The sequence below is a fragment of the Felis catus genome, chromosome C2, assembly GCF_018350175.1.
Source record: "Felis catus isolate Fca126 chromosome C2, F.catus_Fca126_mat1.0, whole genome shotgun sequence".
In the NCBI taxonomy this organism is placed as follows: domain Eukaryota; kingdom Metazoa; phylum Chordata; class Mammalia; order Carnivora; family Felidae; genus Felis; species Felis catus.
In genome coordinates this window covers 79,363,474-79,376,926 of record NC_058376.1, presented here as the reverse complement: position 1 = coordinate 79,376,926, position 13,453 = coordinate 79,363,474, and the positions used below count along the sequence as shown (strand labels likewise).

Below are 13,453 nucleotides of genomic sequence, written 5' to 3'. Positions count from 1 at the left end.
GAGAGGGAGAGAGAGAATCCCAAGAAGGTCCCGTGCTCTCAGAGCAGAACCCACCGCAAGGCTCGATCTCATGAACTGTGAGATCATGACCTGAGCTGAAACCAAGAGTCAGACGCTCAACCGACTGAGCGACCCAGGCGCCCTTATTTGAATAAGTTTTAGATAAATTTCTTTGAGTTTCTGGTTCAGTAATCTTATATAATCTGGCAATAGCTATAATTTACCTTTTTCTTTCTATTTTTTATAAATCTTATAGATTTTTCTAATTGTATCATCTGTTTCATCAAGAGGAGTAGATATTAAATAGCAGAGTTTGAGTGAATTTCCTTCTCTTTTTCCTGACTTTAATGAGAATGCTTATACTTATAATGTTTCCTATTAATTGTAATGTTGGTTTTGGTTTGAGAAATATCTTGTGTTAAAAAAAAATTCATCCCTATTCTGAGAGTGTTTTTTATTTTTAAAATAGAGACTAGTTGTTAAATGTTTAATGCTTTGGAAACGATGGAAATCATCATGCATTGTCTCCTTTTTTCTTTGCTGAGTAAATATCTTAGATTTTTATCTTTTGTTCTGTAATTTGGTGAAATATATAAATACATTTTTCAAACATGAAATCATGCTAGTGTTCCACTTAGTCATAGTTTGTGCATTATATTTTTAGTGTTATTGGAATCTAGAGGGTAATAATTTATTAACAAGTTTTGCATCAGTTTTCCTAAGTGAGATTATTTGAAAATTGTGTGAGTGCGTATATGTGTATATTTGCTATTGTCAGATTCTAGTATAGATGTTATGCTTAAATCCCATAAAATAATTCAAAGGCCTTTCTTTTTCTTTGTTTCCTTTTGAAATAGTTTTAACACCACTTATATGATCTAATCCTAAAATATGTGATAGAATTCCCCTGTGAAACTGCCTTGACTTGGTGCCTTTTTTGGAGGGGTGGAGGTTGTTGACTCTTTGACAGCCTTTTATCTCTCTGCTCCTATACTAATTGGACTCATTTTCTTTGGTGTTTTTTCTGTGGTTACTTATGTTAATTGTATTTTAGGAAAGTCACCGATTTCAGATAGATTTGCATGGAGTTAAATCATTTCATATAATTGTTTTCATTTCCTTTGTGTTTGTGCTTATTTCCATGTTGTTATTTACAGTTTTATGTTTTTTTGTGCTTTATTTCTCTCCCCCCCGTTTTTGATTAGTTCAGCTAAGTTTTATTTATTATTTATTCACAAAACAGCTTTTGCACTTATTTGCTGGCCCTACTATTCTTTATTTTCTCTTTAAAGTTGTCAGTAATGGGTTTCTTCTGCTTTGCCCAAGTTTCTTTTGTTGTTTTTCCAATTGTCTGAGCTTGACTCTTAATTCACACACGAAAATACGTTTCTGCTTTTTTATTAATAGAAATTAAAAAAAATGTGAGATCCAATTAGAATAAGCCTCATGGGGACAGGGACTTTGTTTGTTGTTCACTTCAAGACTATCATAATGCCTATCATATTGCGGATGCTTAAGCGATATTTTTGTGCGAATTAATATATCCCTATGAAATAATCATGGGAGTTGTGGTGGGTTCCCTCCTGTTGCTCTGGTCCTTCTCCGCTATCTTTGGCCATTTTCTCTAGGTATCTGCTCATGTGGAGGAGGAAGAAATTACTGACATGCTTCACATTACTTTTTCAGAGTATGTCATTAACAGATTTATTTTTAAAGTCTACCAATACAGTCAAGTACAACTGGGTGAAAAGATCTCTGTAAAGATTAGCCCAGGAGAAAACATATTGGAGGAGAATCAGAATGTTAGAGCTGGTGGGTTAACAGACAACATGCCCATGCTTTTTGTGGGTTTGGCTCCTTTGTTGAAGCTAAATCTTGCAGAGGCCTGAAGTAAAATGATAAAAACAGATGTGCTGCAGTTGTGGGGGAGGGTGCAGAACTAGGGGATGCCCAAAACCCTGCTGCTGGCTGCCTTCCCTCCTGATCTTATCCCATGTCTCATTTGAAAACCAATAGTTGAAAAACTCTCAATTTTCAGATGAGAACGAAAACAAAAATGCAAAGAAGGCAAATGATTCATTCAAAGTTACTCAGTGAATTAGAGCCATAACGTGGGACTACAACTCTGGCCTTCTGTTTCTGAATCTAGTGGTATTTCCAGGCGCACAGGAAGCTTCTGGTACCTTGCTCCACTCTGTGTTTTTGGGTGGACCTGGGATTTGATTCCCCCCCCCCCGCCCCGCGGCAGGCCCAACAGTCCTTGCTAAGGCACAGACCGCATATTTGCTGATCCCCAAGGGGAAAGCTGTGATTCAGACTTTGAGGTCTAAGAATTGCAGACTTAGTTTCTAGTCTCCCGATGAAACTGCTAATCTGGGTTCCAATGGTGTTTTTGCTACACGGACACCTGCCCACACAACATGATTAGAAATTATAATGATGACGACGATGAGTCTTCCAGGACACCCACGTTCTTTGCAAGATATTTCTGCTAATCGTCTCTACCAGAATCCGTTAGGAGAACTTTTTTTAGTTTTTTTTTTTTTTTTAACTCCCCGCTGTCTACGTCAAGTAAAAATACTAGTTTAATCCTGCTGAGGTTAATGATTTGTCCTCACCATTACTGAGGCGTCATTTTTTTTTTTTTTTTTTTTTTTTTTTTTTTTTTTGTGCAGGGGATCCTGGAGCCTTGGGTGCATGGGGAGATGAAAAGCATCCTGGGCCCCAGATATGAGGAAATTTGGGTTTAGATTTCAGCAGTGCCCCCAATTTCCTGTGAACCCTTGGTAGAGATTACTTCCCCTCTTTGTCCTTTTGCTTCCCCTTCTGTTAAATGGGCATCCAGTTCTGCTGTGCCTAATTTACTACAGTTGTGGGAATCAAATTTGGTAATGGGTAAGGAAATGCTTCAATAACTTTACCCTCTAGACTGAAAGGGTTGTCACCGAAGATGGTTTGCAGTGTTGGTATCTTAGCTTCTTAAGGTGTTATTGAGTGCACCATGATCAAATGGTGTCAGGTGTGAGAGCTGCGAAGGTAGGTAAAGGACCACCATGATGCCTGACACGTTATTGTTTACGGGCTCTACCCTGAACCAGGGAGCAGTGCTGCCACAAGGGAATGGCACCTGGGGAAAAAGAGAGGATCCCAGGAACTGGGAGTCTCCATGGAGAAGTAAAAGTAAAAATTGGAAGTGGGAGAGTTGAAGGCTAGAGTCTGGTTGTGTGGCAGCAGAACAATGGTCTAGACGTGACAAGAGGCTTCAGAAAAATCCTGGCCCTGGCTTTGGACCCTGTGTATCTGCAGTGTTGGGGGCCAGGAGGACGCACATAGAGGGGCTGCAGGGAAACCTGCGTCCTCAGAAGGGAGTCAGGTCCAGGAAAGCCTGCCAGATGCCCTCCAAGGAGGCTGGAGATAGTTCCAGAACCTCTCAGGGCCAGGAAGAGCCTTGGGTTCTTTGTCTCTCTCTGCCTTTTGTTACTTAGCATTGTACTTTGTTCACAGTAGTTGCTTTTTCTTTTTTTTAATATTTTTGGCCTTGCTTTTTAATTTAAGGTCTGACTATCTGAAGGCATGTTTAAGAGGGGTTCTGATAGGAAGGAGCCGAGTTGGGTAATTCTGTTTCCCTTTCTGGTTCCCTGTTTCCTCATCCCAAAGATGTTGATCTTCGTGACTTGCTTTCTGTAACACTCACTACCTTTGAGGAAAGGCAAACATTTATCTGAAAGTAGGGTGAGAAAAATTACTCGTTGAATATGTTGATATTTTTGTTATAGTGGTAAGGGTTCAGGAAGGAGTACAATGTTTCCAAAAGTCCTTTTCCTTGAGCAGGCAACTTCAGCTTGTAAACTGGGCTCAAATAACTTTAGCTTTTATTCTTGTCTGTCTATCTATCTATCTATCTATCTATCTATCTATCTATCTATCTATCCGTCCATCTGTCCATCCATCCACCGACCCACTCACCCACATACCTATCTATGCAAGATGGTAGAATTTAATTTTTCTTAATCTTTGGTCTTTGATTGGTTTGCTGAATCAGGTGAACTGAGTTGAAGAAACACTGACCTTTGAAAGAAAACTTTGGGGAGAAGAAAAAGGTATCATGATTCTTTGAAAGAATTTTTCCCAGGCTAAGTTATATAGTTTCACTGACACTTGGGATGGGAGCTAAAAGGTCTGGACACTGAATCTCTGAAAACCCTCTGAATGTGTTGGCGAGGCTTTTTTTTTCTTTCTTAGCACAGATGGAGAAGACTTTTTCTTTTCCCAGTAAAATAGAGCCAATATAATATTTGAAACCTTCAACCATAATCTGGGAAGATGATTCTCTATCTATTGCTTGTCCAAACATAAAATAAAATTTTTCAAAAATTAGCAAAAATGTGAATTATTCAATTACAATTTCTTTCTTGGCAAAGTTGGCCTTTCTCGTTCTATTTTTTTATTTATAATTAAAAAATCTTTAATTCAGCTAATTCCTAGCTTCCAGTGAACCTTTTAACTAATCAAATGCATTTGAAATACTTTTTAATTTATTGCAAGAACAATAAAAAGCGAGAAGTCATTTCATGTAATGTCCTTTCTTGTTGTTCAGTGTCGTCAGCTCTTTTCCTGATAGAGTTTTGGTTTGGCTGGAAGCAGCCTGAGGGGATTCATCCCCAGTAATCTTTACTGTATTGCTGTTGGTGAGTTACAAAAATAGTAACTAGGAATAGTAACTGGTAACAGAGTCTGTGTATAGCTTTCACCCATCTTCCTCTAATAGTAGTATCTTACATAACCAAATACATCTATCAAAGCTAAGAGATTATCATTGGCACAACACGATTAATTAAACTACAAAATGCCATTTACCAGTCAGATAAAATCACCCCTCCTCCTGTCGTGGAGGAAGAAGAAGTATGGAGAGTGATGGAGGGAGGGCTCTTTATCATTTGACAAAGGAACAGAATCTTCCATATCCACAGACCAAAAGGCATGAAAAGGTGAAGAAGGGATCCTCACCTCTCTGTTTTGGTAGCTTTACCTCTTAAGGCATTGCGCTTTTACTGTATTTTTACATACCCTATTTATTCTCAGATGATGTGCAAGGAAGCTGGGAAGGGAAATATTTATGGTTAGAGTGGGAAGATGGACCTTGATTCAAACTGCAAAAGTTTGAGGGTAGACTCTCAGGTCCTTGTATGTGATGATATCAGCATGCCGGGGGTAGCGTGGCTATGTTGCCATTTTGTTGGTAGTAATCCTTGGTCTTGTTTGGTTCTCTTCATCCTCACATACAGGGTGGAGCCAGTGTCCTGGAATCTCTTGATCATGAGATTTAAGATTGAGAAGAATAATTGGCAATATTAGATGGGTTGGGTCGAGTCTGTGTCTCTTGGTGCCTGTCGTAAAACTTGTCTCTCTGTCCCCACCAGACGTTTTGCTTTGTTCACTTACTGGGAGAGGAAGGTTGAGGAAAGGCTGGGGATGTGTTGTCCACTGTGATAGCCGGTAGCCACATGTGACCACCAAGCACTTGAAATGTGGCTATACAAATACAATTATTTTGTACATTTTGTATAGATTTGTATACTTTGTGCATATTTGTCAAATCTTTTTCTACTTATTTTCTCTTCTATTCTTTTTAAATGTAGCTACTAGGAGCCTTTAGAATTGCACGTGTCACGTTATATTTCTATTGCTCCGTGGTTTGAACCTGGGAAGAATATGGAACGCAGTAAATTGACCTTGTGTTCTTCCCCGAGTTCTAATAATGTTGGCATTAAAGGGAAAAGCCTCAGCAGTCATCATTTTCATTAAAAAAATCTGATTCAGAAGAATTGGCTCATTTTACATTATTGCTTGGACTGGAGAAGAATCTGACATTTTGGTATTTTCATAATTGAGAACATAACTTGCTGACTTAAAAAAAAAAATCACAACATTTTGTGCTTGGCCTTAGGTACCAGACTCTGAGCTCTTTGAAAACAGGGATGGTGTCCTTTTCTCTTGCTGCCGTCTCCTTCCCCAAAACCACACATTAACTAGCACATAGAAGGTGGTTAACTGGCATTTGTTGAGAAACAAAATAACTTTTTAAAAAGAGAAAACATTATGAAGCTACCCTGTATTTATGGTTGGAAGAGAGAAATATGTACCTTTATAAGGCAACCCTTCTTCCCGAGTCAGCCACCAAAATTAAAGAACACTGATCTGAGTGTTTATTTACTTCTTGATTTGATTACCATTCTCATCAGGTGTCCCTGTCAGCTCTGCTTATGATAAAGAATCTTTTCAAAATGCTTAACCTCACCACCCCTCTGGGTAAGGGGAGACAGAAAATGGTGCTGCTTACACACATTCATCCTCACCTTGGTCTGACAGTATATCTTAAGCCCTAAAGACTGGATTATTCTTATTTTCCCTTGTTTGATCCTTTCTAACATCTACCTATACCATGGAAGATGTGGGAATAATAATGAGAGATGAGTTTAAGCTCGGACTATATTAACTTTCCATTTTTTAAAAAAAATTTTCTTCCATTTCATAATGAGCCAGAGCCTGTGTGAACCTGTGACTTACTGGCCCTCAGTCTTCCATTATGTCTTGTCCCCCAATTCTTTCTTCTTTTGTGCAAGCCCTGGGGCTGGGTGAGGGGACAGGCTTTGTTAGATGTTCTTTGGCCACAATCCTGTGCTGGGAAATTCAAGAGCTTCCATGATTCCATGTTAGGCATGGTGCAGATCCTAACTGATCCCTGAATCCAGCTTTAGTCAAAAACATGTTGCCTTGGTTAGAGGCAAGCCTTAAAGAATCTACGATGGCTTTGTTGCTTACTATTCCTAGAAAAGACCTCTTAAAAGAGCCCTTTTGGGATATTGTGCATATTTGTCAAATAAATCTTTTTCTGATTTTATTTTATCTTCTATTCTTTTTAAAGAATACAGCCTTCTTTCTTTTAAATTTTTAATTTTTTTTTTTAAATTTTGAGAGAGAGAGAGAGAGAGAGAGAGAGAGAGAGAGAGAGAGAGAGAGAGAGAATGTGAGCAGGGGAGGGGCAGAGAGAGAGGGGAGACACAGAATCTGAAGCAGGCTCCAGGCTCTGAGCTGTCAGCACAAAGCCTGATGTGGGGCTTGAACTCAGACTGTGAGATCATGACCTGAGCTGAAGTCAGACGCTTAACCAACTAAGCCACCCAGGCGCCCCACTATGCAGCCTTATTTCTAAGAAATATTTTAATTTCTTTTAATGTTTATTTATTTTTGAGACAGAGGGAGACAGAGCGTGAGTGGGGGAGGGGCAGAGAGCGAGGGAGACGCAGAATCTGAAACAGGCTCCAGGCTCTGAGCTGTCAGCACAGAGTCCGACATGGGGCTCGGACACCCAGATGGTGAGATCATTACCTGAGCCGAAGTCAGACGCTTAACCGACTGAGCCACCCCAGGTGCCCCTCTAAGAAATATTTAAAGCTTTGATTCTTTTGCCGAACAGCATGGAAGCATGGGTTCTCTTGGAAGTGTGTGCGAGGCAGCTGGTATGGGTGGAAGAAAGGATTGGCCTTAGAGTCAGAAGACCTGTGTTTACTTTCTGGTTCTTCTGTTTCCTAGTTGTTGGATTCTAGACAAATAACATATAATTTCTGAGCATTAATTTCTTCATCTGTCCAAATTGGACAGTATCTGCTTACACAGGGTTGTCATACTTTAATATAAGAGGAGTACCTGTTTTAGGGATCAAAAGGTCAGCTTTGTAAACACTAAATGAGTTGTGTTTTTCACCTACACCTTGTGATTTTGTTGGTGATAGACCAATAGCCATCTTCTGTCTTCTTTTTGGAGGTGGGGAAGAGGGCATTGGGTAACTGTGTGGTAAATTCCACTTTAATTCTAGCTTTGAGAAAAAGAGCAGGGAGAATGTGGTAAGCAATTGCTTCTAAAAAGCTCGGACTAAAAGCACTTGATGGATTTGTGCTGGCTTCCCGGTAGACTCATCTCTGCACTGCCCGCATAGCACAATTAATAGTTATTACTCAAGAAGGAACAAATAAAAAAAAAGCGAGAGCAGGCATAAAAACATCCTTTCATCTTCCTGACGATGGTCCCCTTTGTCAGGTCTGTGGAGCCATACCTGTGAATCATCCTGGGAAAGCACAGTGTGGGTGATTAGAAGGAAGATCTTGTGGCTCATTTCTTACCCACTTCCTGGGCTGGGGAAATGTCTCAGCTCGTCTTTCTTATCTACTGATGTCTTGTCAATATCCACTACCGTTCACCATGCATCTTCACAAACAAGGGCCTCTTTCTCACTCCAAACCATCACCGTGTAGGGAGGCAGTTACTCTCTGTGCAGACAAAGTTGTAAAGAAAAAGCAGAATAAAGCTGAGAAGGCAAGAATGGGGACACGGAAGACGCTCTGGAGTAGGGGTACAGAACAGTGAGTTGGAGCGGGAGCATAAAAATACTCAAGCCACGTTTGTGTTCTGAGGCTATGAAATGAGTCACGGTTCTGCTACAGACCAGCCACTCGACTTTGTGTACTTTATTCTTATGATTCTAGAGTCCATGAATCAACTTTTGCCACTTGCAGTCTTGAGACTTAGTCCGAGCCTAAGGGAACCCTGACATTGAGGACGGATGCTTCCAGTGGGCATGTGATTCTCCCCTAGGTTCAACTTCATAGGCACCATGGGGGTGAAGGAAACGGATCTTACAGTCTGTTCTTGTGTTTGAATCCGGCTGAAGCAGGAGTGACTCTGGGCGAGCTACATAATGTGTCTGGATGTCACGTTTGGCATCTGTGAGGGAGGAATAGGGTTGTTGTCAGAACTGGAGATCGTGCGTGCTAGAATGTGCCTGGCACAGAAGGAGCTCTCAGTTAAGGATGGGGATTGTTGTTGTTATTGTTCTTATTATTATCTGTCGCCACAATCATTTCCTTGGCCCTGTCTTACAGGGATAGACTTGTGGCCACAGGAAGTATTCATTGTGATAGCGGTTTCACTAGACAGATGGAAACGCTGCACAGTGAACAGTACAATGAAAGAAAGCTCCGCATCAATTCCACCATCTTCTTTTTCATTTTCCACGCGTTATCTCTTGCCAAGTCTTGGATTGTAGCTTTTTTGCTACTTCTCTTGGGATTTTTCCCTTCTTCCCTATTCCACCTGTTATTATTACCCTGAGCCAAGCTCTCATTGCCTCCTGCTATCCTGGTGTTCCCGTCTCCAGGCTCCCTTAGAACCCTGGTTCTAGAGTGTGGTTCCTGGGCCTGCGGCACCACCACCGGGCCTTGAGGCTTGTTGGAAATATTGCATCGCAAGCCCCCTCCCCCGCCCTCCAGACCTGCTGAATCACAGGACACATATGCCGTCATGCTGTAGGGCCTTCATCCAACTCATCTGCTCGAAGTACCTGCTTAGTCAACGTGTGTGTGTTCTGCCCCTGGAATATTTCCTGTTTCTGATTGCTCTTTGCGCCTCTCTTGCAAGTGGTGGTCGAGAGGGTAAGCATGGGGCTGCAGAAAAGCACTGGGGTAGGAGAATAGTGACTCAAGCCAAGTCACCACCCATTTTTTGGACTATGACAATAGACTCTCTGAAATGGTCATGATACTTTTATGATTTCCCTTTGTTGCCCTTCTCCCTACCATATGAAGAGATCTTATGAAATTGTTAACTGGATCACATCTCACCCCCTGCCACAGAGTGACTTCCATGGTATCTAGAAACATTCAGAAGACCTTTTAGTGGCCTGCAAGGCAATGTGAGTTGGGCTTCCCTTATCTGTCACTCCATCATCACTTTACTCAGTAAGCTAAAGACACACTGACCTCCCTTCTATCCCGTGTATAAGCCAAGTTTGTTCTCACTTGACCTTCTTCTGATTCTGCATATGGCTGACTTGGAGTCTTCATTCTAGGCTCAGTACAGATGTCATCTCCCTGAAGAGATCTTCCTTAACCTACAGCTAAAGTAGCACACCTGTCCCCTCCCCATTGCTTTTTCCTATTATCTTGTTTTAAGTTCTCTACAACACTTACGGTTCTCTGAAAGCGTGGTCACTATGCCTGTGTTTACCTTTTGTATATTGCAAACTCTTTTGGTGAGAAATATCTTTGGTGTAATAATGAGGAGGGTGATTTGCTGAGTGCTTACTATATGCTAGGCTCTGTATGTAGTGTACTCTAATGGATCAGTTCATTTGGACTATTTCTTTCTCTTTCATGGATTATTTGTATCTTTGTCTTCCTCCTTTCTTAGGGTGTCAGCTCCCCAAATGGGGGAACGGTATCTATTTGTTGCCATTCTGTTTCCAGCCTGTAAAAGATTGACCCGCACAGGCATAGGAGTGGTGCTCCGGAAATGGTTATTTGGGATATGTATGGATCCCAGAAGATTGTCAATGGGGAACAAGTCCACATGGAAGGAGAGAGAAAGAGTATCTCATCCCCCATTCCAGGAGAAAATAGCCTTACGTTCATTTTTATCTTTAGATTAAGAGAGGGAGCGGGCTTTGGAATTTGCGTTGGGATTTGCTATCGCGGCCTGGGGTACAGACGCAGATGCTGACAATCTGGGAGTGGGGTTCTTGAGTGGTACCTTAATAAGAACAAGTCCTTGCGAAAGCCTTAAGTTTGGTGCGTAGCGTGGTTGGAAATACAGGGCCTAATGACTTTTACGTTCTTTGCGCGCACGCTGTCGATGTGCGTATGTGAGCCTTTTATTATTATGGACTCAGCCGGCAGTAACCATGGTGAGTAGACCCTATCACACAGCATTTTTCTGAGTCAGTTTAAAATGCTGACAATTAAATATACCGTACTCTTTTAAGCGATCCATCAGTCTCCCTTGTTGTCATGGTGACCGGAGTATATTTAGAAATGTGACAAGTACACTGAGTTCAATTGCACTTTTGCCAAAACATAGTTTTGCAGCTAAAATTGAATTTCCTGATTGAAGATCCAAGTGCTGTTAAGGGGGCATAATCGTTTCTATACATTATTCTGGAAGCATAACTTACATCATTCTATTAAATCAGCAGTTAAAAGTCTTATCAGGCTAGTAAGATACTGACACTTGAGTGGTTGTATGTAGAGTTGATGGAAGAAAGTAAAATAAAGGTGGCATCCTGTTTTATGTTTCTTTAAAAATGAAATTGAGCCTCACCAGTGTAACTAGTTTAATGATTAATTCCTTTATATCTTTTTAAAGAAATTGTAGGTAAGTGTGCATGTGTCTGTTCCTTCAGATTATATTTTTAATTGAAATCGCTTTATTAAGTACCTCCTCTCTCCTACATGCAATCTTTTCTTAGCAGCACGAGGGCATCTCTTTTTCTTTTGGTTTGACCTCAGATTAACAAGCATCCTTATTTTTCCCCAGCCTTTTTCCTGCTGGGTTTTACATGGGGTAAAGAGATGAAATGAATATGACTTTTTGTGGAAACAAAGGAAAAGTAAAAATCTCATCTCTTGTCTGATCAGGGACTAAGTTTGGATTCTCACTTCCTGTCTTTTGACCTTTCACTGTAGTGCTGAGAACGACATTGGGGTTGAACTGCTTGCTCTCTTGACCGTAGAAAGTTTGGAAACCGGTGCAGTGCCTGGTCTTTATTATAACCCTGTTTCCATTCCTGGCCACAGATTTTTTTTTTCTTTTTTACTTTTGGGATGAGAAACAAGGACTCCTGGATACTTTTGCCTCTGAGATTTCATGGAGCTGAATGTATCAGCAAGTGAGATAGATTTTGAGTCCCTGTATGGTTAAATTGTTTTTATTTCTTTCATGTACATGGCAAACAATGGTAAGAGACATGTCAGTTGTACACCTGATCTTAGCCAAAAGGCCGAGAAGCGATGGGAGACATGTTAGTTGTAATAACAATGGGTAAGATTTCTTGAGTTTTTACTGTATGCTAGGCATTGAGTATAGTAAGGTTTTTAACGGATCATTTCAGTGGAACTACACAATAATCTTCAGATGTAGGTCTTTTGCCATTCTTATTTCACATAAACAAAACAAAACAAAACAAAACAAAACAGGTGTAGGGGCACCTGGGTGGCTCAGCTGGTTAAATGTCTGACTTCAGCTCAGGTCATGATCGCACGGCTGGTGAGTTCGAGCCCCGAGTCAGGCTCTGTGCTGACAGCTCAGAGCCTGGAGCCTGTTTCAGATTCTGTGTCTCCCTCTCTGCTCCTCTCCCACTCATGCTCTGTCTCTCTGTCTCTGTGTCTCTCTCTCAAAAATAAATAAACATTAAAAAAAAACAGGTTTAGAGAGATTCTGTATTTTGACCAAGAGCATACCGAGGGGCACTTGGGGGCTCAGTCGGTTGAGCATCTGACTTTTGATTTCAGCTTAGGTCGTGATCATAGGGCCATGGGATCGAGCCACGTGTCGGGCTCTGTGCTGATTGTGGATCCTGCTTAAGATCCTCTCTCACTCTCCCTCTTCCCCCTCCCCTGCTTGTGCTCTTTCTCTCCCAAAATGAATTAAAAAAAAAAAAAAGAGTATACGTACCTCAAATAGTAGTAGAGTCTGGATTTTGATCTAAGGGCTCTATTAACCAGTGCCTGCCCCATGGAAAGCTCACAATCAGTATTTGTTACTAACAAATGGCCTACTCCATGGCGAAGTCGTACAGATGTTTCATGTGTCCAAATGTTCACTGAAGTGGCCTCTACATAAAGGTAAACAGATAGCAGGGTCTGAAAGTAGAGCTGAGCCACTCTTTGTCTTCCCTAATGGTTTAGAACCAAAGAAGATGGGTACTGGGCAGGAAGGTAGCATACATAAGTCCCATCTAATTGCAGTGGTTTGGTCTCAGGACCTCTCTACACTCCTCAGCATGAGTTTTTGCTTATGTGAGTGATAGTAAGGATATTCATCTTAGAAATTAAAGCCAGGGCCTCTGGGTGGCTCAGTCGGTTGAGCCTCCGACTCTTGATTTCAGCTCAGGTCATGATCTCACTGTTGTGGGATTTTGCCCTACATCAGACTCCACACTGAGCTTAGGATTCTCTCTCTTTCCCTCTGCCCCTCTTCCCTGCTCACGTGCTCTCTCTCTCTCTTTTTCTCCAAAGAAAGAAAGAAACATCCTAAAAAAGAAATTAAAACAGAAATACAAAAAAGATTTTAAAGAAAGCTGTATGAAAATAAGTATATTTTCCAAAAGACACACAAAAAAAGTAGTGAGAAAAATGGCAATTTGTCACAAATATATGCTTTGAGTAAAGTTTAGGAAGAAAATCCAGAAATTATTTATAAAAAGGATTGGAAAAGGAAGTTAAAAAGGACATAATTGTGGATTTTCTTTTTTTTTTATACTACACTAAAACTTGACAAGTGGTGGTTTCCTAATGTGAAACCTGAAATCGTATCAATAAATTTCTTTATACTCTGTTATATTAAAATTCATTGGTCTTCTACTCAGTTTGAATAGCTCCGCACCTCTGTGTAACCCCATAGA

General features: G+C 40.8%; 1 protein-coding gene across 7 annotated transcripts in view; it reads left to right on the top strand.

Moving 5' to 3' along the window:
- The window catches only part of LOC101096257 (LIM domain containing preferred translocation partner in lipoma), a 692,709-nt gene that overhangs the window by 150,773 nt on the left and 528,483 nt on the right, over positions 1 to 13,453 (top strand). The window lies entirely within an intron of this gene.